Source organism: Zonotrichia albicollis, chromosome 5 (genome assembly GCF_047830755.1).
Source record: "Zonotrichia albicollis isolate bZonAlb1 chromosome 5, bZonAlb1.hap1, whole genome shotgun sequence".
NCBI classification, from domain to species: Eukaryota; Metazoa; Chordata; class Aves; order Passeriformes; family Passerellidae; genus Zonotrichia; species Zonotrichia albicollis.
This window is the reverse complement of record NC_133823.1, coordinates 36,121,373-36,143,288: the sequence shown is the minus strand read 5'-3', so window position 1 is coordinate 36,143,288 and position 21,916 is coordinate 36,121,373. Positions and strand designations below refer to the sequence as shown.

Here is a 21,916-nt window from a genome sequence, read left to right as displayed (position 1 = left end):
AAATACTGCTTCCCTTTTAGAAAATAGTATAATCCTAAAAACTATGATCCATTTAATGTTCAGAAGCAATTGGCTGCCTGAATAATAATTACAGCTCAGACCAGTATGCTATGTTCCTATTCCATATCACAACATGGCTGCTATTATTAGTAGAACACATTTAGTAACCTTCCCTCATTTCATCAGGAGATGCTAACTGCTTAACACTTCTAAATTAAAGTGCAGTTATTCTGGCATGCAAACCAAAATGTAGGAATTTTGGCTTAAGCATCCTTTATTAAAAGGAACAAAGGAATTCTGCACAATCCAAACACCATTGTTCATTTAGCATAGTGCAAAAACAAGTGCATGCCAGCCCCCAGCGCTACATGTATAATAAACTGCCACATACTTTTAATTGGAAATATTATACCTTGGTTAATCCAGAATTTAAATGCCTTGTGATGCCATGGATTTTCCAAACGAGTAGGACCTATTTGATTTAGCTTTTGCTTCACTGTGTACAATTATGTTTTGTGATGCCCAGTGTTACAAATGCTTCATAACAGTGCTATCAAGAACTTTTTCTTCATAGAGGTGCCCTATAGCCTTTCATTAAAATGGCTTGAGGAATGCAGACACAGGATGACAGCAGAAGCCTTGAAATAAAGGCACTGATTGAAACCAGGAGCTTACACACAACTGCAGTCAACTTCTGGTTATGAGGGAAAATTAAAGTTTCAAGGATAACAAGCAGAAAAACAGCAAGAACCCAAGTATGTAAATTACAGCACATACATACAGTGACTGAGAGCATGCTAAAAAAAACCCAAAACAACAATATCCCAAAGGTGACACTGAAGAGAAAATCAACCATATTCAAAACATCAAAATTCCTTGAGGGGAGGAACCTCCCCACTATGAAAACCAGCCTTCTCCAGCTGGAGGACTTGAATGGTGATAACCCATGCTAATCTTTTCCTCTAAGGCAGAAGCCACCTGCCCCAGGAGCCAGGGTGGCCCTGGATGGGTAAACACAGCACCAGGAAAAGAGGTAGATGCTAGAAAGTTTTTTAGTCTTAAGCAAAATCTAATTCAAAATAAAAGCATTCCTATTATAAATGGACTACTAAAGGCTTTGAAAAAAAATGTTTAAGACTTGAACAGATAGTAAATTCTTTGTTTTGCACAGCTGGTGTGCTCCTTTAAACTCACATAAACTGCAACAGGTTAAGTACAGGAGCCTGATGGAGAACTCACACAGCCTCCTCTTGGGAGACAGCCAACTGGTTGTCAGAAAAAAAAAATAGGAAAATAACTATCAGCTTGTGAACAAAGTCTCTGTACAGAAGACAGAAAACAACTCCTAACAGAGAAGATATGTCAGCTGTGAGAGGCTCATACTTTTCAAGTTGAAGAGGAAGATCATAATAGAAACATAAATGCAGCAAAGTCTGAACAAAACCAATTACATAAAAAGGAGGTGAATATGTCTGTACTATTTACAGACCACTGGAAGAAAGTGATCTTTAAGGTCTGCATGTAATGCATATGATATAATCAGATTATACCAGTGAAAACAGAATTTTATTAAGAAAAATAGAAAGCTAGCAGGGTATGAAGAATATAGAATGAAAATTTAAATACCAGGATTACAACAATTTTGATGCTATGTACACATTTCTTGTTAGTTACCACAAGGAAGCACCATGCAATGCAACTACAGAAAGCAGTTCTTGGCAAACAAATTATAAAGAAATTTGAAATTTAATAGATACTTTAATGACTAAATCTCAAACTGCAATATTGATTAAAAGCAATGTGCCTGGGATACCAGGAAGTAAAAAAGACTACTTCAGAAGCTACAATGACTGCAAGTACCATTTGGCATGTATCACTTACAGAATTAGACTCACAGGAAGGGGGGAGGCGGGCAAGAGGATAATGACTGACTAACCCTCATATTTAGGCGATATTTTGAGAATTTAAATCCCACCCTAAGTCTGAAATAAGCAAATCCCTTCAGTTTGGCTTTGCTTTTTATTTCATGTTTAGTTACGCATTATGGCTCCATTTCTTCCCGACAGACACTCTTGACAGCTTACATAGTGTGCTGAGCTGTTTTTACAACCACCAGTGAAGCAGAGATGCACTACCTCTGAAACAGACACATGACTCTGAAAATAGGACCTCCAGATATTAACAACAAGAGAAGGGGAAAAGCAAGCTTGTTTTCAGCTTTAATTTGTTTTACTCAGTTGAAATGTGATAGAATGAATAAGAAAAGATAGCGTAAGAATGAAATGTCAAAACCCTGTAAACCAAAATATCTCAGGCATGCATTATTAATCTTGTTTGGTTTACCAATTCAAATCTGGGGTGGCAAGCAAGAATCCTCTTCTGCAAAAAAAAGGTAAAGAAATAAACTGGAAAATGTAGAGGTTTTGAAATGCATAAACATTACAGTTGCTTCATTACCTGTGCTATTAAATAGTGTCTAATCACACAATAGCCTTGCTTTGACAATAACAATTCTTATCTCAATTTTAAGAGTGGCAGGAGTAAACTTTTTCAGTTGGGTATTTTATTCTATCTCCTTAAATCACTTTGACTGGATCACAGCACTTTGCAATATTAATATTTCTTTTTTGCTTTTACCAGGTAGAATAATGCAATATCTTTAAATGAGTTCAGAGTTCAACTGTTAAATTATGTAGCATAAAATAAGCATAGCTTTTAATTTATCTCTGACATATTATTGTGTTCTTAGGTTCCCGACAGCTAAAGTCCACAAATTGTGAATCAGTTTGAAACACAATACACTCATTTTCTCAAGCCTTTTCTATGAATTAGTATATAGCCTCTTAAAAATGGTGTACCAGAAAGCTGAACTGTGAAATACCAGAAAGCTCCAAGACAGATGTGTAATGTGAAACTCAAATTAGCAGAGCATTTCAAAGAGAAACACTCACAGTACAAGATAAAGAACCACCAAAGGAGATATTCCGTAAAGAAAAATAAATTTGAAATCTTGTACCTCGAGCTGGGGACAAATGAAGATGTGGGAAGGGGTTAGAAATGAAAGCAGTTAGGGTACAATTCAACTGGTAGAGTCTAGAGATTTTCTGTCTGAGTTTCACTCTTCAGTGGCATTCATAGAAATCACAGACTCATTTAGGTTGGAAAAGACCAGATCATCAAGTTCAACCACAAAACTAGCATTGCCAAGCCATTGCTAAACCATGTCCCCAAGTGTCACACCTACATATCTTTAAAATACTTTTGGGGATGGTGAACTAACCACTTCCCTGGGCAGCCTGTGCCAAAACCTGACACCTATTTCCATGTAAAAAAAAACAAAAGGGCCAGGAGATTTAGGCACTCTCTTTTCTGGACTATACAGCAGCTCCCAAACCAGTTTGCTTCATAACACCTGCTGGAACTCAGGTGCATGACAAAATTCAGACACCACTATATGAAAATGTACGCATACTGAATCCCAAAGATAGGAGGGATGGAGGTAAGAACTAAAACAGAGATTAAATAAGCAAAACCCCAAGCAGAGAAGATCAGTAATGTATTACTGCTTACTGCCAAAAACTGCTACTTTTTTCTCCCAATACATTGTTGAAATTTAAATTTTAATCTCTCAACTGGCATACCAAATGCCAACAAGAAAAAGCAGAGTAGATTCCTGTATTTTCTTACTTTTGGGCAAGTGAGGTTAGTAGGAGAATTTCTAAAGTAAATTCCTGCTCCTGAGTAGAGGATTTATATAAATCCAGCTAATGAGAATAAGTTATCAGAAGCAGCAGTTTATATAAAAAAAAAAAACCACACACAAAAAAAACCCAAAACAAAACAAAAAAAAAAAAAAAAAAAAAAACAAACCAAATCCCTCAGATAGAAAAAGTAGCAGAAGCTTTGGGATTTATTACTATTTTATACAATTCCAAAAGAAGTAGTAATTTTCCTACTAAGATTCCTTAGGTAATAGATAATGAGTGAGAAAACATTTGTACATTTTATACAGTTCTCAGGGTTAGTATGATGCTAGACTGTGAAAGTTCAGAAAGCAAAAGCAAAAAACCCTGAATTATTTCTTCGCTCTGAAGAGTCAGGATAAAACCATTTAACTGTACATATTTTAGACTGATGACACAGAATCAAATAGTGTCTGCATGTAAAGATACCACAATTAGAAAGTAATTGATTTTTTTGTAAATCTATTTTTTTTTTTAAATCGGATTGAGTGTCCAAGAACAGGCCAAGGGAAGTTCACTTATCTAATCAGTGAGTATTTATGTAATTTAGTATATAATTCATGTAAATTACATATTGAATCCATATGCATGGAAATAGACCTGAACTCTAATTCTATTCTCCAAATTTAACCACCGAGCCCAAACCACTTCTTTCTCTTTCGTTTACTGTACCAGGAATTTTGATTCAACTGGACAGACAGAATATTGCCTGGTATAACTCTCTGCTAATGAGGATGGCTCTCACTAGATAAAAGGTAAGAATTTCTGTTTGCATGGAAAAGTTGCCAGGGTCCTGTTATAGTCAGTCACAGGATTCTGGAGTACAGTAAGTAGAATGCATATTAATTGTGTCCTTCATGGACAGATCTCCTATTACATTTTTAAACAGGTAACCTCAGTTCCATATCCTAAGAAATTAAACAAGAACAAGGTTTAGTCACCAGAAATAGCATTAATCCTAAACCATGAGAGGATCAGAAATCCTGTCACTTCACTATCATTTTCACCATACCTTAGGATTTCATAATGATTAACTATAGGTTAATGCCTGCTCCATACATTCTTGACTGTGGATCTCATTCAGAGGGGCATAACTCTTTTTGTGCTCTATGTAGGCAATGAAGGCGTCTAAGGATGGTTCTGAGTATTAGCTCTTGCAATGTCTTAGTGTATTTATGGATCCTGCCTGAAATAATTTTGTCTGCTGGGTGATGTCATCTCCTAAATTGCATTGATTTTTCTTGAAACTAGTCTTCCAAGTCATTTCAGTCCTTTGTAAACCACTATATAAGTCTTTCAAGAGATTCTCCTGCCCCTCATCTCTTTTTCACCACAACAACTATTTCTGTCTTAAAGAGAAGTAGTCACATAGATGAAAATGCTACTAGTGGCAACTGTATTTTTTCTCCTAATAGAAACACACCTGCTTGACAAGTGACATTTTAAACTAAACTCATGATACATGCTTGAATTCAAAATTCTTCCTAATGCACAGGCAAAATAATCTCAACTGAAACGCTCTGGTACTTAATGTATCTCCTCTAAGGAGAAAAAAAACAAGGCAATAAGCCATGCAATAAATATATATTTAGCATACATACTCTCAAGGCATTTCCATCACATTTTACCAGGAAAAGCAATATTTAAAGTGTTCAGTATAGACAGGATTGGCCCAAAACTGAATACACACAATTGCTCAACTGTGTTAGAGAAACAGGATTGAAAACAGAACTTTTTCTTCTTGATTTTTTACTGAAATTCAGAAAAAAACCTCAACTAGTATTTTTTAAGAGGTAAAAAAAATCTCTCCCAAATTGTGCTACTAGCAGCATTGATATAATAATGGAATTCAGAAGGATAGAATGCTATCTTCTTTGGAAATAATTGTCCTCAGGATTCAACTAGCATCCCTGAAGTAAATCACTGCAATGAGAGGTACTCATTTTGCTTTAAATTACCTCTAAAACTTTACATGCCCCAGAATTACAGAAGGGGAGAACTCAGATTGCTATAACCACCTGTACAAGATACAGCATGCCCATCCTTGCATTCCACACACTCATGACATAATATGCAAAAATCAAGTTGATACTTGCCCTTTCCTGTCCCTGTTGCGGGATTGTAGTCCTGCTGTCAATATAAGTCGTCCTCAAGAAAGAGCACAAGATTCTGTTCAACTAAGCATCTCATGTCAGGCTTGAAAGGCTGGATTCCTTTTATCTCTTGTCCTCATTTCCTATCACATACGCGTCGTGCACACGTGTTCATAGTATTTGTGCAGGGAAATATCTATATATGTGCCAAAGCTTAACTGGATAGAATAAACTACTTGGCACCTGAAGACTTCATAGAAGCACTACTCATTCAAAGTGCATCCTAAAACAAACCTCATACTTGGGAAATAATATTATATACAAATTAAAATCATGCATTAGTTATACAGAGTAGCACGAATTGATGGCCATTTTTCTATTCCAATTAGAATAATTTATAATATACAGTACATCCTGTCAGCTACAATGTGCTGACATCTTTACATGAAAGGACAGAAAGAATAATACATTACAATAAACTCCCAGGACAGCATCAATTAACACTGCCAGACTAAGCAGTTCTTCTTACTTATCTTACTAGCGTGGCTTATTTAATAAACAAAACAAGACTTCTCAAGAGGATTGTAATGTCATTAGTTCTATTCTTCCTTTAACCTCCTATGCTGAATAGGGCTTTTTTTCCTCACATTTAGATGTACCTGTCAGAAATGTGACATGTACTTTCTCATCCCGATACTTTATGTCCTTCAATGATGATTCTCCTATGCACTCTCAGTGGCATTCAAATAGGACCTTGGAATATAGCACCCTCTCTTTCTCCTCCTTTGTGCTTTTTCTTAGCACACTTTTTTAAACTCTTCTGTATTTTTCACCTCTAACATTTTTTTTTTCCTGTTTTTACTGAAATAGTTACACTCAGCCAATACCATTTTAATCTTGGCATGATCAAAGTCTATCAAAGGTACTTTGGAAAGTAACAAACTACCTCATCAATTTTATTTTATATAAAGACGAGACCTGAAAAGAAAAATAAAAATGGAACCAACTTGGCAAAATATCTGCACACACAAAAAACATCAGCTATTTTATGATATGATTTCCTTCATAATTTTCCAAGTAGAATAGATTACTCAAAATTTTGAGGTTTTGGATGAATCTCAGCATTACAGGTGTATGGGAAGAATAAAAGAGAGGGCTAGGTAGCCAACTGAGGCATAAGGAAAGTGGCTTCCTATATCCAACAATGCCCTGGGATTTCAGTCAAGAAAAAATGTAAAAGGTTCTTTGAAAGAAAGTTAAAAAATAGAAAAAAAAAAAAAAAAAAAAAAAAAAAAAAGATGAGCAAGACCAAAGCCAAAATATTGAAAAGCTGAATATTTCAGGAATTCTTCTGGGATGTAAAGACCATGCTTGAAGTCCTTGGTCAGTCTGGGAATACAGCATGTTCTGAAATGAGCCTTTGACTTTTTTGTCTCAGCTTAGATACTCTACCTACATGCTTTTGCACCATAAATGTCCACAGATCAGATGATATCTGGCACAATCCTCTAAAACTTGTGGAACTCTCTCAGAACCTCTCCATTAATATCTGTTATTAATTAGCTATGTTTTGGGAAGACAAACAAGTTATGGGACATATTTTTAAGGCAGGGTAGAAAAGTGTGGCTACATATTAATTGATATATGATCTCTTATCCTGTCAGTGTATGAATTAACACATATGCATAAATGACACATGACAGGTTCTTAAAATGCCTAGTGTTTTAAAATAAAGTAGGCACAGAGATGATGACTGGAACAATAATTACTGTTCTTTCTCTCTGTTTAGCAAATCAAAATTTAGGGCAGACCACAATGTCCTTGTCATCCTCTCTAACTTGATGACTTAGAAATAATTTTAGTGAAAACTTGTCTTCTGTCACCTGTGTCCTTGAGAGATAAGAATATTTTCTGTAAGAGTGGACAGAAGGATTTAAAATTCAACTATTTGTTGCAGGGAATGTCGCTGAAGAACAATGAAGTACCACAAATAGAATCGGAACACAATATGACACTGAATTATTCCCCACAACTGAATGCAAACCAAATGTATTCTAAATCGAAAGAGCTCCCAAAATTAATTACATCTCTGAAACTAAACTCTAGCTTATATTTCTTAGAGGAATGAAAGAAAGTTGTATCAAGTAAAAAGTTTTCAAAAAGTGAAGATAGAAAGCTTTCATATTGACAAAAAAAAGAATCCTTACCATGTCTAATTTTCTAGTATCTTAACAGTATTCTTTTAATCTTGGACAAGGAAAAATATGGTAAAATTTTTATAAGCTTTAATATTTTATTTTCACACTAATCCTTTTTGTTTCTGCTGTTATGAAATGAATTAAACTTATCCTTTTAATGAAGAGTAACAACAAAAATTTTCTTTCATATGTAAAGAGTTTCACAAACAGGAAGTCTATGTCACTTAATGCCATCTGCAATTCTTTATCAGACAGACAGTGAAAAAGCCATTTTGTTTTCTGATAAACCAGAAGAAATGATCATATGAAGGATTTTTGAAGAGGTCCTTACCTTTGAAGTCTCTTGCAGTTTCTTTTGGTAGTCTATGGAAACAGGGTATTTACCTGTTCAAAGAAGATAAGGTATCATTAGTGATATCTCAGAATACATATCATAAGTAAACCACATTCATCAGTTAGTTAAATATATATGGATTAATCTTAATTAGGTTCCCCTCTGTGTATTTCTCTGATTCTCATCAAGGAAGCTGCAGGGTTCATGAAACATGATATGCTCTGAAAAATGCAAAAGGTTATAAGAAATTATCTCAATGTGATTCAAGTAGCTTTTAAGTGCTGACCTCCCACTTATTTTTGCATTTATGGGCAAAACACCTTTATTAGTCTAAGCATATTTCAGTACTTGTTTTAAGGGCTAGCAACAGAATTTTCAACAATATCTGAAATCCCAGTGACTATGCTTACAGAGAATTTTGTAGTCTAGCATTTTCTTTTATCTTGTTCCTTTCCTCTTCACCTGCTCTCTCTTGTCTAGCACCTCTGGTTTAAGTTCTGATGGATCAAGGCCATTTTTTATTTCTCCAATTCTGACTCAGAGGTGTTATAACACTGAAGATAGGAAAATAAATACTTAGCAATTTAGCATATGGTACTGTTATAAGGTGCATACAAAAATATTTACTAATTGCTCATACTACCTATTTAGTAATCTATTTTAAAAAGTTCATTAAATTTTCTGCATCAAATAGCTTATTCTGAACTTACAATATCAGGAAACATACAAAGAAACAAATCAATTTCCAGAGCTAAAATTAACTCATTTTTCATTCCTTTCATGACTTCAGTGATCACAGAACACATATTTTGTAGAAATTTCACCTTATTTCCTGTTAGGTTGTAGCATTTGGAGGCATATCCCAACAGAGTGGAAGCCTCATAAATGCAGCTTTCTGATAAGAGCACATCAAATTTACTGTCTCACTTCAGTGCATCTGTTGTTTTTCATTTATTTTCATCACTTTAAAAGTACTGTAATGATAACTGAAACTTTCTTTTTGCCTTCAATATGAAAACATGAAATATGCCCCCAAGATTGCATATGCAGATGATAGCAGTGTTTCACTCTATTTCAAGAGCAAAATTTGCAGGAGTCTTTTTGGTAAAAAATAAGTTGCTTTCATTTCTGCCATGAAAAAAGTTTTTAGTGACAGTGTTTCCAGGAAAAAAAAAAACAAAAAACTAAAACAGTAGTTGAATGGGAAAGTACAAGTAGGAGTGAGAAAAAAAATTATTTGTAAACATAAGGAAAGAAAAAAGGATTTTACTCTTTCCATCACTATTTACTACACTAGTAAGAGCCTTCATATTTATGCTATAAAACAATTTGCAGCTAAATATCTTTTATATGTAAAACTCATTTAAAAAAATAAGTTACTAATCTTTAGTAAAGAAATTATTATGTAGTAAAAAATGGGGCAGATTTACCCCTATGGGCAAAAATGAGGTAGAAACTACTCTTGTCACCTGTGTATGTCAGCCTTTATAGCAAGAAAAACTGATAAATATAAGATAAATAAGAAAAAGGAGTTTAGTTTCATTTAAAACACTGTATTACTGATTGGGATGTCATGCAAAGATACATTGCATTCCCACCTCTGCCCAGAACGTTTGAGAACCATATTCTGGCAAAAAGACATTGAGCACTAAAAACTGTTCATTATTTAATACAGCTTATGTCCCCTTTTTTGGAAGGACTTATGACCTTAGGAATGACTATACATTTTTACTGCAATGACACAATTATCTGCTACTGAATATTCCAAAATCAACAGAAATACTGACCTGAAATTTCAGACATACATAAATGATGACTTATAGCTTTGGGTATGCTCAACATTTTGAAAAAGATATCCATGTATTTCTACAGCAAGTATTTTTTTGCCTAGACACCTTAAAAACAAATATTTACAAAACCATACATGTAGAAATTTACAGATACGCATAATTTGATGAAATTTAAAAATTTACTATTGAAAAAAACATGCACTTGTTTATCCACTGAAACCAGTCATTTACGCTTACAAATTCTCCTTATGTTATCAATGATTATCTGAAATGGCTTCTGAGCAGATAGTTCAATATTTTGGGAACTGCAGAGTGGATAAATTACTTATTTTGGGGATTGCAAGATGGGATAGCTACTCACATTCTCAAAGCAAAGATATTCTCTCCAAGGGATTATGTACTAAAAAATACATTTTAGTCTGAAGGATAAGAAATATAAAATCACATAAATATATAATGAAAAAATAGCCTGGGAAGTTCACAATTTTTTGGGTGATCTTCTCATTATAATGGAAGAAAATATTTAAAATAAGTTACTTCCTCTTTTTGTTCAGTTGCATACTTAAAGAACAATAAATTCTATTTCTTTTCACCGGCTGTTTCTTGAACTATTTGATACTGTCATTGATGTTCTTCTGTTTGGGGGTGTTGGAGTTGTTTCTGTAGCAAACAAAACCAATATTTTCGCTGTAAATATTGACTAATCCTTTGCCATTCTCATCACAAGGAAATACTACTGTTCCAAAGTTGAGCATATGTTTTTGATTGTATGGGCCTTTTCATCACGCAAGCATATGCTACTAGGTAAATATAGAGCTGACACATCCTTGCATTATCTAAAGTGATTAATAGCTATAATTATGGGTGGCAAACATCTATTCTAGCACTGCTCTTTGAAAAAGATGTTCATGAAACTGAGGCCAGAGTAGATCTGAAGATTGCTAAATTAAGTATTGTTACCATGGTAGCCACTCATTGTACACTGTATCAGAGCAGAGTGAGCAAAAAGACCTTTCCAAAACATTACCAAGTTCTTCTGTCTTTAAACATTTCTATGAGTTTTTGAGGTGTTAATTCAGAATGTGTTAATCTGTAATAGTCCTGTCAAATATATTCATTTTACATACTGTGAAGTCTTCTAATGTATTTTAGAATGCAGATTTTCTATCATGCCTCACTAAACATTAAGGAACTCAGGCATTCCTACAAGTGAAAGAGAAGGCGTTTTGTTTAATGGCAGTTTTTGAATTACAGCTATTACTTGAGCTACTTGGTGGATTACCAGTTTTTCTAACTGTTAATCTTCAGAGTGCATCCCAGGACAGTCTGTTTGGGTAGGTGACTGCAAGGCAGTAGAATTTGTACTCTGTCAGCGTCTTTGCTTCCACACGTGTTTGATTACGTGCACGTTTTCAACATGCAGACTGCAATTCTGATAGCTTAATGGTGATTCACAGAATCACAGAATGGTTAGGGTTGGAAGGGAGCTCAATGGCAATTTAGTTCCAACACCCCTGCCATGGGCAGGGACACCTTCCATTAGACCAGGTTGCTCAGAGTTCCATTAAACTTGCCCTTGAACACTTACAGGGAGGAGGCATCCTCAACTTCTCTGGGCAACCTGCTCTAGTGCCCTAAGCACCCTCACAGAAAAGCTTTCTTCTTGCTGTCTAAGCTAAACCTACTCTCAGTTTGAATCCACTCTTCCTTGTCCAGTCAGTACATGTGCTTGTAAAACCCCCTGCCTCTCTTTCTCGTAGGCTCCCTTCAGACACTAAATCAATTTGTATTCATTTTACTGCATTTTAAATCCATTATCACTTTGAATCTATCAGAATTATCTATGCAAGTGGCAACATATCCTGAATTACATGCCAATCTTGAATCCCTAACGCATGCCGATTCTTGCAATGGATTTTACTTGTAGTCAAAGTAAGAAAAATATAACCATTATCTGTCGCAGACACCCTTTTGTGAAAATCCTTTCTTAGGATTTTTCCTGCTGAAGCTGAGAAGTTTCAGCAACAAGGTATAAACAATGGTTACCTGCTGCTGTGGAATGCATCAAGTGTGTTTGTGATTGGGCCATCTTGAATGTTTACAATTAATGGCCAACCACAGACCAGGTAGCATGGACTCTCTGTCCGAGACACAGATCTTTGTTATTCATTCTTTTCTATACTTAGCTTAGCTAGCTTCTGAGGAAACCCCTCCTTCTACTTCTTTTTAGTATAGTTATAATGTAATATATATATATATATATATATAATAAAAGAATAAATCAAGCCTTCTGAACATGGAGTCAACATTCTTGTCTCTTCCCTCATCCAAGAACCCCTGTGAACACTGTCACAATTATCTTCAATTTTATCCTCAGATTCTCAAAAAACCTTTCATAATTTTGATCACAGAATCACAGAAAGAGCTAGGTTGAAGAAGACCTTTGAGATCATCAAGTCCAACTAGCTCTTTTACACTCATGGTAGAATTAAGCAGGAAAATCTGACTTAAGTGACTCAAGACTTTATGTCCACTGCCTCTGCAGCTGCCAACATGAAAATTCTTTTTTGGTAGATCAGACACTAACCACTGGACTGAAAAACTTTGAATAAACAGATGTAACTTATTCTGATTTTGCCCAGGCTTTCTAATTTTTCTGTCTTAAATGTTGTCAGCTATAAGTTAAAAATTCCTGTATTACATAAGATATTATTTTAAACACAATTAGGTCCAGATTACATTTTGAAAATCAAAAATCTAATGAATAGTGATAGGTGATATTATTATGACTTAATGACAGACATCAGTCTTGGGCTCAGCAGAAGATCACTCACATTCAAAGTCCAGTAAGGTATTTAACATCTGGAATGATTTTATCACCTCTCTAACATGAAGATTGGCAGTGAGCAGAGCACAAAAGCTTTCAAGTTCATTTCTCCAACTGTCTAAATAGTCAGTCTCATCTGGTATGTTAGGACCAAAAGCACATAACTCTCTGGGCAGCCCTCAAGAGTTCTACAGTAATTTGCTTTGCATATGCTGGAACTGCAAAATAAGTCCTACTCTTTGCTTTGCTGGCCTCATTACAGCCAACATTTGTGTGTGAGTGCACACACACTGGGAGACACATGGTGGCATTGAAAGGGAACAAGTGAGAGAACTGACCTTAAAAATTCGTTGTTTACACTATAGCACAGAACTCATTTAAAGATGATGGGAGTCAAATAACAGTCAATAATTTAAAACAACTGTAGTTTATCTTCATAATATCTTTTAAAGAAATTTAAATCTTGACAACCAGTCACCTTCTGTTTCTGAGAAGATTAGAAATACAACTGATAATAGGAGTACAAGCACCATAATTTGGATCTACATAAAGTCTTTGATAATGTCTCAAATGATAGTCTTCATCTTAAACTGAAAGCAGGAAAGACTCAGGTTAAACATAGGAACAGATAAAGAACTGATTAAAGTAAAGTGATTAGAAAGTGAAGTGTTGAAAAGAGCCACAGGGGAGTCAGTTTTCAGATCTTCATTGCTTCTAATCTGCATAAATTACTAAAACAGAGAAACTAGCTGTAGAATTGCCAAATGCACTGATGGCTTAAAACTGAAATGAAGTAGTAAGTGGAAAGCAAAAGAATTAAATGATAATTCCCCTTGGAAAATGGTTTACATATTAAAAGGAAAACAAAATTTAAGAACGATAAATATAACATAAAAAGCATTGCCTGTTTTTCCTTCAAGAAGCACAAGAAGCTTACTTTTAAATACTACACAAACTTTAGGGAACTTTTCTGAACCTGTCTAGGTTATTGAAATACTGAGAATGACAAGCAATTCCCATATACTGCAGCTTGGGGAGTGGGGGGGAATAACTATCACTTCAGGAAAAAAAAACAACCTATGATCATAACACATGCAGTGATACAATATGGTACAACAATTAATGTTAAATGCCTTTCCATTTGAAATCTCAAACCACAGAAAACAGGAAGAAGCCTCACACTCCCATACACGAACAATACCATAAAAGTTACCAGAAAACAGAAAATACTTCCACTAAAGTTACTCTTGCCATCTTTCCCATCTCCCAGTTTTTCAACTCAAACAAAAATTAGTATCTTCTAGCCTCAATGGGAACAGAAAAATAAAACAATACTCAATACTCAATTGAAAAACATTTGTGGACATTATTATGGGCTTTTTTGTGTCTGGTTTCGGTTTTTTATTTGCTGGATTTTGCTTTATGGCATTATTACTACTATTACTTTTGTTCTCTTTTTTAGCTTATACACAGTAAAACAGAATTATTGAGGAGGAGACTTACAGGAAAACATCTACCTATACATTACTGATAGCACAAATATAACCCACCCATAGCCTAGTACAGATGCATAAAACACTTCAACAATTAGAAAATACACGTTAGAGATGATGAATGAGTAAGATGTATATTGCAGGAAGCCAAATGCTATGATGCTCAGCACCACCATAATTTGACCCATGCACTATACTACAGAAATAGCGTTGTAAAATGTTATTTATATCCTTCTGAAGCCTTTGAATTCACTACTCATATGTTAAATATGTAAGACAATGAAGAAAATATAAGTTTCAAAAATCTAAGTAACAGATCATTATATTTTTTCTATCCTGTAACTGATATTCCAATGTTGGTTCAGTATCATATCTTGTCCCCATCCATGTCTCTCTCTCAAAGTCATAGTATTTGGTCATAGTTTATACAGAGATCCACCAGAAAAAACCAACCAAGTGACTGCAACACAAATGGCCACACTCAAAAGAAGAAAATAAAGAAAACAGGAAGAAAAATTATGTGTAATACAGCTATATAATTTCATGTACATATGGTCCTCAAGACAGCTGCATAAAGACAATGGAAGCATACAGATTTTTAGTGCTGATGAAATTGCATTTCTGCGTCCATTTGAATGGTAGCTGAAGTGACAATTTTAAATTCAGCACCTGCAAAGAATCTTTACACACTACACATAAGAAATTATGATCAAAAGATGTTTGTATCAGTGCATACAGCTAACAAGGGAATGAATTTGTATGTATGAAGAAATGAAGAGAAAGTCTGAGAGGAAGTTTTTATTGCCATACATATGGTTTTTCAATATCTGGTTAACAAATTTAATATCTCTCTCTCTCCTAGTGCTCACCATTTTAGAAATAGCTGTAGTTTGACAGACAACTTGATATCAAATACAGAAGGTTTCTATATTTAATATTCCATTGCTAATACTTCCTTTGCTTTTTAAAGGTCATTAATGTTATTGATTACATTAATTTGAAAGCTGCTTGAATAACACTGAAAATTAATGTAAAATGAACATCTGCGCCAGTTGACAACAAACAAAATTGCTGTGCTCCTCAGAGATGACTCGTCCTGGGTGTTTTCCCCACTGATCAGTTCAGCATAACAGGAGCAAGAGAGTCCAAATACAAGTTCTCAATTATTTTTATATTTCAGTAAGTAGACAAAGTTGGCTAATTTTTCCTTCCTTTTTATCAATGGCATCCAGCAACAAGACAGCTTCCTGGAGAAAATTAGCGACTGCTTAGCTTACAAAAGCAAGTCTATTAATTCTTTTTGTACTTAAGTGTAAGAAACAAAGTGTATGGCCTGATAACAAGTGGCATACAAAGTTTCATTAATCTGGTCTAGCACTTGTAATTCTTTACGAAGCTAACCATCAAGCAATTCTCTCTTCATTTAGAATTTGGCCCAGTGATAACTTATCTACAGATAAATAGATATAATTATATAATTATTTAAAATAAAAACAGATGACCTTGTAAGGCCATCCAAACGAAGACTCTCTTCTCAGATCATCTAGTGATATTCCTGGTGTTCAAGACAAAAACAGAGAACTACTTTAAAGAACAGAGGTCAAATGTCAAACTCACTATCTATGTGAATGTAGCTTTTAGGAAAAACGCTTCACAATGGAATTCCAAGTCGCAAGTCTGGACATTTCCCTTTACGTACATTCTGACTTTTAGGAAGACGGTATATGCCTTCAATTCACATAACTTTAGTTCTGCTGGCTATGCCTTAAACTCAGATAATTTCATAGTTGTACTGATTTTAGAACATGGATTTATCAACTTAGTTACTCAGCAGTTTCATATGTTTAAAGATACTAGTATAGCATCATATGACAGAATTACTGCACATAATTGTGGGGTTAATCATTATCCTATGGTATAGGGGATAACCTGCACATGTACTACTATAATTAGGATCAGTTCAATCAGTGGGTCTGACATCTACTCATGTAATTTAATGAGATATTCCATCAGCATTTATTTTATGATCTATTAAAGTAATGCATTTGTTCCTGCAAATTCTTAAAAGCCCCTTATTCCAGTGCAAGGGGACATCCAAGCCACACAACTGTTGAATAAGCTGAAGTTTTCTAAGATTTTTTTATCACAGGCAAGTTTTTGGTAAGAGATTTAAGACCAGAGCTTTAAGAATTATGAATTGCTCTTAGTGATTACTCTTGCCTTGCAAGCTAGAAAATATAAAAGGAGTATAAAAGGCTCTCAGTTTCACCATCTAAATTGATACCTTTCTGAACTTCTCTATGAATCTGTTAAGTTGCAGAGCTCACCGCCTCAAGAGACACGTCTGTTGCCTCAGTTCAGAAAGCATCTCAAACATCTTTCAGCATGGGAAAATCAGATTATAAACATTTAGCTAAAGCTATACATACCTGAATAGCAATGTATATTTAATTTCTCCACACACTATAAGTAACTGTAATTTGAATCCTGTGCTAATAAAAGAATCCAGCACATCTTCCTCAGTGGTCCATGGAACTGGTAGCATTTGGTTCTTTCAGGCTAGACAAAAGATGTTCTGTGAGCTGCAATCATAGGCCATCCACAACAGGATCGCTCTGCTCTGAGTTCTGCCACAGCTACCAGAACATCCTCACTCTATATTACGGAAAATAAAGAATAAAATCATGTTATTTTATCCAAGCAATTTTTTCCTTACAGAAATCATACTTCCTTTACCTAAACCTGAATCATGTAAGAACCTATTATTTCAGACCTCTACTCCTCTGCCAACTTGTAGAATTCAGCTACCAGATTTGAAGAGATTCAGGAGACTGTAGGAATCTGGCAATAATCTCAGAACACAAATAAGCCTTAGGAAACTGTGTTAGAAGAGAACCTGATGATAACTAATTGTAAAGTATCATTTTACTAAACTGCATTAAATTGTTCCTTCTAGGCCAAGACAATTATTCAAAAGTCTTGCAATATAGAGAATACTACATTTACAAAACTGAGAAAAAGGCTTATTTTTGCATAGCAAATACATCAACTAAACACTAGTAGCTATGGAAACTGAAGGCATAATTTTTCCTCAGAAAACAAGAAATCAAACTTACATTGCCAGATCAACTGTAACAGTCACAAGACACCAAAGTATAACATATGAATGGTTCAGCACCTTATCCACAAGTACTATTGTGGTTTTATTCCTGTGAGATCTGCATTCCTTGCAAGCTGCAACTAATTATAAATTGGCTGATACACCAATACTCTTAGGCTGTGTTAACATTTTGAATTTGTTTGCTCACCTTACCTTCTTTACTGCAAGTCCAGCTACTTTGAAAGAAACAAGTTTTGTCAACACTACAGTTATAAGCTATTTTGCAATAAAGGCTATTCTATGCACATTAATAATACTGACAAGAACAGATGGCAATTATTGCTTTTAACAATTATTTTTTTCTGTTGGTATTAATTATGTGTGCTTAATTTCTGTTGTTATGTCCACCGGGCACCAAGGTAAGGTGCTAAAAATCTGCCCAAATACTTTCATCTCCTTGACACCAGCAGAATAGCAGAATTCTTGTTAAATTGGAAACGTTACTTTCATTTTAATTAACTCATTTGGGATGCATAAAGTTAATCATTATTGATAGCTATTTTTAAAGCCCTTTTCTAATATTAAAGTGCTTTATAAACTCAGCAGCATTATTTCTAAATGTATAGTGGAAATATCTGGTATTTAAAAATAGAAATATCTATAAAATTAATAAAAGTACCAGCCATGTGACTTAGTAGAAAAGTTCTCTATTGCTCCTAAATGTGCTGAAGAAGGTCTGATTAAATCTCTTTGAGTTAAATTCCTGTTCACTGATTACCTAGGAATAGTAGCCTTTCTGTTGTGTCTCTAACAGAATGCTTATGTCCAAGTTAGGCAGCTAGGTGGTTCTCTTCTGCAGTTGTATTAGGAAGGGAAGAATAAAATTCTTAAGTTAACATGGTCTGCAACAGCCAACACTCTCAGCAGGGTGCTGCTTAACCTTTGTCAAAAGATAACACCAAAACCAGCCTTAAACAAACAGCCTTCTCAACAGGGGCAGGCCTGCTTTCAGTTAAGCTTCATTGCACGAAGCTGCTTCAGTTCATAGTTTTCAAGCATTCAGCCAATGATCTGAAGGCACATTAGGGATATAATAGACTTCAGAGCTATCCATTCCCAAACCTGAAGAGCAGCATATAGTTTCAGTAGTGTGAAAGAAGGTCCTGTCTGGATCTCTCTAAAGACAGACAGAGAGATACAGTGGTAATACAATTTATTCTGAGGCTAAATAAAAAGTGTCCCTGGAAGCACTGGCACATCCATTTCCCTAAACCAGCTGGTTAAATACACAGGCAGGACAAAAAACTCAGGATATTCCAGACACAATCAGATATGTAGACCTTGATACTCCAGCAAAAACATTGACTCTAACTGCCTTGTACTTGGACTTTTGTAGAGTCCAGGCTAGAGAACAGACCAAACACAAGGAACTTGCTGAAATCCTACCTGTTCAGGAAGTCTATGAAGAGCCCCCCTGACTTCAGGGCTTTATGTGAGCAGACAGGAATCCAGTTACCTCTGAGCATTTCAGGCATTCATTTGTGGATTTTGAAACAATGTTCTCTGGTTCCTTTACGCAGAAGTTTACCAACTTTGGTGTATCCCTTACTGTATCAGACAGGAATTTACAGAGCAATTGCAATCTCATAGCTGGTGATAATGTTGGAAATGGAGTCATGATTTCAATGAAATCTGGTGAAAGTGTAGTAACTTCATGAAGCACTCATTGGAGTAATGCCAGTTAGTTAAATACTTAGTTATTAAAACAAGGTTTCTGCTTTACAAAGTATATATTTTGGCCTTTCACTCATTTTTTATCTTATTCCTAAATCACTAATGGATGTCCCTAATCTAGGAAAAAAATTAATCTTATTTTGATGAAGTTAAAGAATTTTTGTATTAGAGTCTTCTAGTATGCTAATCCTGGTGCTGGTTTAACAAAACAGAATGTGTAAAAATTAAAATTACATCTTTAAGATTTGGTGGCAATGTAAGATGTGTAAACAATAAGATTAATGATTCACCAATTACAAAATAAAATTAAAACTGCTTTAAAAATTTGTTAAAATAATACTATAATATTACATGATGGGTGGACCCTGGCTAGATGCTGGGTGCCCACAAAAGCCACTCTATCACTCTGCCTCTCAGCTGAGCAGGGGAGAGATAATATCATGAAAGGCTCATGAATCAAGGTAAGGGTGGGGAGAGATCACTCAGCCCTGACTGTCATGGGCAAAACTGACTTGACTTAGGGAAATTAATTTAATTTATAACCAAGCAAATTAAAACAGAATTATGAGAACCAAACCCAAACATTAAAAGACACCTTTTCTCCAACTCCTACTTTCTTCTAGGCTAAACTGTACTCCCAAATTCTCCGACTCCTCCCTGCTCAGCCACACCCGGGGACAGGAGATGGGGGTTGCTGTCAGGTCATCACATGTCATCGCTTTTGTGGAAAGCGACCCAGCATCAGAAAGGAAAAACACGCTGTAGCAGTCAGCAAAGGAAGCAGCAGGAAAGCCAGGAGACGAGAAATTCATTGTCTCTGCTGCTCCTTCCTCTTCAGAGGTAGAATTCTCACACTCTTCCCCTGTACCATATACTTGCCATGCAAGCCCATAAAATTACAGCTCACAGTTTACCATAACATTGAAAATTCTTAGTGTATTAAAACAAATAATACTAAAGAATCCAAATTAAACTTCATGATCTATAAAATTATTCCTGTCTTACAAGATGGTATTTTTTTTTTTAAGCACAGAAACTAATTTTTAATTCAATGAGGATTTGCAACAGTTGATACTGTTTATCATAAATGTTTCAGAAAGAAGTTTAGTAACTTGAATAAGCATCTTGGCAATATATCACCAAATACTATTCTGGAAACTCCTAATTTAAAGCAAATCTATTTTAAAAAATCGTCTTTAAAAATATTTTATGGTTAAATGGTTATTCCCTCCCTATTGCTCATATTGGGACTCAAAAATGATCATCTGTTTCCGCAACAGCAGGCAACCAGCCTGAGCTGAAGATCAATCTTATGAAAAATGGATCATATGTGTGTGCTTAGGAATTACAGGTATCAATTGACAGCACAACCAACACAAAAAATTAGTAAAAAAACAGTACTTGCTTCAAAAGGAAACTGTTGAAGAGATTACTATTAGAGTCCAAAAACTTATTTTTAAGTTAAAATATATGCATACATATATACCCATACATAATTACATTTACAAACAGGCCTAAACTGTGTTGTTTTTTACAGCATTTATAAATGAAAAGACCTTAAAATAAAATTTGAAATAATCCAAGAAAAAGGATTTCTGTCATTGCAAACAATTACAGCCTAAACAATTGTTCTGTGTCTGGACTTGTATCACATACTTATTTTTAATACTGTTGCAGACCCTGGAAAACAAAACCAGAAAAATCTTTCATTTTTCAATTATTTTATACAGATGCTGAGGTCAGCTAATGATTCTTAGGCTGTATTTTGAGGCAAGATAACAAAGACAAATTCTTTGCCACGGCTGGGAGACTGTTGCTATGACTGCTGAGTTATTATCAAATGGCTGGCTGCCACCTGGTTAAATTGGTTCTCTTCAAATTGTGTAGGACTGTTGTGCAGGATTCTATATAAATATAAGAGAGGCTTGAACTGTCTGGTAAAGAAACATTGGAAATATCTTTCATAATGCTCTCAACCTTAAGTAGACAAATCTAACATCCTTAAAATTTTGAGCTACTAGGAGGACTTTATAAAGTTATCTTAAACCTCATGGATTCAGGAGGCTTAAGAGGCAATACAGTGTGATGTTACACCACGAAATTTTTTTGCACAGCGCAATTCTTCACTCCAAAGATTTAATGTGATAGCACATACTTAGCAGGATGCTGGTGGAGGCACAACTAACACCAAAGTAGACTTCAAGCATCTACAACCCTTTGTTAGCCTACAGTACAGCCTTTTATACTCTTCATCTCACATGCCTTACACCTGTGTGCCCTCTGTACCCCTCTGTGACTGGTCAGTGCAGCTCAGCATTGTGTGCCCCATCACCATCAGTGCTCCTCACCTGCCCTGCACAGCTGCAGCCCATTGGGGATGAGGCTCGGCCTCAGCCCCACTCCCAATGACCACAAACTGTGTGCCTACAACACATACCAGTTTAAATGTGATTCTCAAAATACAGCTAGGGTATAAAACTAATTATTCTTACCTTAAAAATGCTTTGACTAATATGATTCAATGTGATTTCACACTCTTTCTGTGGCTTCATGTAACCTTTACAGTGTTCTCTGCTACTGACTGAATGTTTATGGAAGGCAAAG

At 35.1% G+C, this 21,916-nt stretch overlaps 1 protein-coding gene across 30 annotated transcripts in view; it reads right to left on the bottom strand.

The window, feature by feature from the left end:
* Positions 1–21,916, bottom strand: part of TENM3 (teneurin transmembrane protein 3) — a 1,287,129-nt gene that overhangs the window by 1,098,812 nt on the left and 166,401 nt on the right. For all 30 annotated transcript variants that reach the window (XM_074541312.1, XM_074541314.1, XM_074541319.1 and 27 more), the window contains exon 3: positions 8,366–8,418. The gene's annotated coding sequence lies outside the window, so the exon portion shown is untranslated. The remainder of the gene's footprint in view (positions 1–8,365; positions 8,419–21,916) is intronic.